The sequence below is a fragment of the Gekko japonicus genome, unplaced genomic scaffold (genome assembly GCF_001447785.1).
Source record: "Gekko japonicus isolate JY-2015 unplaced genomic scaffold, Gekko_japonicus_V1.1 scaffold460, whole genome shotgun sequence".
Lineage (NCBI taxonomy): Eukaryota > Metazoa > Chordata > Lepidosauria > Squamata > Gekkonidae > Gekko > Gekko japonicus.
Genome location: NW_015173688.1, coordinates 518,899 through 522,281, shown reverse-complemented (window position 1 = coordinate 522,281; position 3,383 = coordinate 518,899). Strand labels below are relative to the sequence as shown.

At 47.9% G+C, this 3,383-nt stretch overlaps 1 protein-coding gene across 1 annotated transcript in view; it reads right to left on the bottom strand.

Annotated features, from left to right (window-relative positions):
* Positions 1–3,383, bottom strand: part of LOC107120433 (metalloprotease TIKI2-like) — a 525,698-nt gene that overhangs the window by 291,049 nt on the left and 231,266 nt on the right. The window lies entirely within an intron of this gene.

Sequence of the window (3,383 nt, the reverse complement as noted above, 5' to 3'; positions counted from 1 at the left end):
TTTTTTGTCTTCGTGGCGGAGTTCTTGGATGTTGCCACCTCTCTATGAGACTTTGGAAATCCCAAAGGGATTTCCCTAAGGCCCCACCCTATAGGAGGTGATAGGGGAGTTCCTCCCGAGTGCCTTACCCGCTATGCTCCTATTGTATGTTAGTGTCACAATGTTTAAAACAATATATTAGTATTAAATCGGCTTATCTAAAGTTGAAGCTGTTGTCCTCTCATTTTTTGTCTGAAGCTTAAAGTTGTAAAGCAGTTAGCATTTCCTCTCCAGACTTGAGGTCATGAACGGTGTGGTCTCTGCCTTTGTAGTTTATATGTAAATGTCCCAATGGAAGCCAACGATATCTAATTTGTTTTTCTGTCAACCGCTTTGTAATTGGCTTCAGGTTCCGGCGCGCAGTTAATATCTCAGATGGTAAGTCCTTGAACACTTGTATTTTAGTGTCCTCAAGTTGGAGACCGTTGTTCTTCCTTGCAGCTTCTAAGATAGTAGCCTTTGCTTTAATGTCTTTCAGCTCAGCAAGAATGTCCGGAATTAGTGTAGGCGAGCCTGTTTGTGGTAGTTTCAGCCGATAAGCTTGGCTAATTGGTGCAGCTGGCAGTTGCAATAATTCCTGGAGCCACAGATTCAAAGAGTCCGTGAGGTCTTTGTCTATAGAAAAGTTTGGGGAGATTCCCCTAAATTTAATTTTCCTTTCCCGAGCCTTTATGTCTAAAAGAATAATTTTGGACTTACTCCAAGTCTCAAAGGTCTTCAGGCTTTGTATATCCTGCTTATTTTTAGCTGTTTGCGTCAGTGCCTGATCAGTTCTTTGCCGCAGATCTGTTAGGCTGAGATTCATAGCGTCCAGTTTCTGATAGATAGGGGTGATGCTGTCTTTAATTTCTTTTTTCATTTCTACCAGCATAGTCTGTATATCTTTTTTGGTAATTGAATCCTCACGTTTCCTTTTACTCTGCCGGCTAGGTGCCTCTTCTTCGGAGTCGAGTTCAAATGGGGGGGGGGAGTCATCATCCGATGGTTGCATAGTTTGCTCAGTTTGTTGAGCTCCCTCGTTATTTTTCTTGGCTGCTTTCCCTCCTTTTCCTCCTCTTTGCTTCCCCATTCTTATCAGCAAGTTGTTTTTATCTTTATGGTCCTCAATTAGTCTTTATTTTGCATTCTTTGGAGCTAGGACGCGGAGGCTCTCTCGGTCTGACTGCGCAATCTCACAGCCACCGGAAACTCTCGTGATTCAGCTTTAATGAAGTAACAAACAAGCACTCAAACGCATTCATAACCAGAACAGTTTAACATTGGGAGCCAGGCTCCTTTTAAACATTCCTGGCTAACATAGCCACACCTATTTACAGATAACAACCAATAAGATTGTGTAGTTAAAGACCAATGAGAGTCTTTCCCTCTCTGGAGCCTGTACAGTTTCTGATTGGTCGCTGTTAGCGGGTGACCAATGGCAATGCAGTTCAGTGGAGCCTTCATCCGGCTCAAGCTTTGCATGGGGAGTGCATGAGGGGATTCATGTAAGCGATTTCCAATACATTACAATTCCTCCCCCCTTAGTTAAGACATCATCCAGTACAATGCATTTTATTACAATCGTAATCTGCAAGATACGATGGTGGCTGCCGCGTCCGCTGAGACCTGCGGGGCTGTGCCGGCTCGGAGGGCAAGGTCTGCGGAATGTCTGCAATACCTGTGTCAGGCTCGTTTATTTCAGGGTTTGCAGTCCCGAGGTCAGGGGACTGTCCCGCTTCGAGAATAGTACCGGGTAGCTCGGTACTCACCTCTTCTAGAGGCCTGGAGCCAAGCTCTGGGAACTCAGCTGGAGAAGAGTCAGTGCTTTCCTTCGCCCATCTCTGTCTCAGTTGGTCAATGTGGCACCGCCATTTTCTACCGTCAGCTAGTTGTACAACATACATGCGGGTGCCTAAACATTCACACACCACCCCAGGGATCCAGGAGTGCCCTGCAGCATAGTTACGGGCAAACACTTTGTCACCGGCCTTAAATATGTGCACGTTCGTTTGCATATTCCTTCGTTCAGGCTCTTGATCGTTAAGATCCGGGTGCAATCTATTTAAGCGGGTCGTCAGGCGCCTTCCCATTAATAGCTCAGCGGGACTCTGACCCGTGGCACTAGATGACGTAGTGTGCTGCCTTAACAGAAAAGAGGCCAGTTTGACATTCCAGTCCCCCTCATGCAGTTTACCCAGAGCCTCTTTTGCAGTTCGGACCATCCTCTTAGCCTGCCCATTAGATGCCGGGTGGAATGGGGCAGACGTTACATGGCGAATGCCATTGTTCGAAAGGAATTGGCTGAACTCTTGGGACATGAATTGGGGCCCGTTATAACTGACCAGAGTGTCCGGCAGTCCGTGTGTTGCGAACAGCCGGCGTAACGCATGGCTCATGGCCAGGGAAGTGGTCGTTTGCATCTGAATTACCTCTAGCCATTTTGACATAGAATCAACAATAATCAGGAACATGTGCCCTTGTATTGGGCCAGCAAAATCAATGTGGATTCTTGACCAGGGCTTACCTGTGGATTCCCACCTTTGCGGTGAAGCCTGTGGAGGCTCTGGTCTGTTTTGTTGGCATTCTGTGCACACTCGTACCCACTCTTCGACTTCTGTGTCTAGCCCAGGCCACCAAACATACCCTCTAGCTAGTGCCTTCATGTGCACCATGCCAGGGTGACCCTCATGTAAGGATTCCAAAACCTTTTTTTTGAGCTTGTCAGGAATCACCACTCTGTTCCCCCAGAGGATGCACCCTTTGGATTTGGAAATTGACAGCTCTTTTTGGCGGGCATTGTAAGGCTGGAATTCTGGCTCTAGGCCCCCTACCGGCCACCCCCTCCAAACCCAGTTCAACACTCTGGACAACACGCTGTCCTTAGTGGTTTGAGCCGCAACATTTCTGGACGATACAGGTGCTTGAGGGAGTTCTTCGATTGCCAAGACCTCACAGGCGGGGGCAGGGTCTTTGCCAATATCAGGCAGTGGGCACCGGCTGAGGGCATCCGCGTGTCCAATAGCTTTCCCAGGCCGGTGCTCCAAGTCAAAATCGTATGCCTGCAAAAAATCGCCCATCTAAGCATGCGAGGGGACATAATATTTGGCAATTGCTTATCGGGCGCAAAAATCCCCAGTAGCGGCTTGTGGTCAGTTACCAGCAAAAATCGCCTGCCAAAAATAAAATCATGGAACTTTTTGACAGCCGCTACTAATGCCAGACCCTCTTTGTCTGTCTGGGCATAGTTCCGCTCTGCCGCAGATAGAGATCTAGAATAAAAAGCGATAGGCGCTTCGCTCCCATCAGGCATCAGATGGCTCAAAACTGCGCCTACTCCAAAAGGTGAAGCGTCTGCAGCTAACACC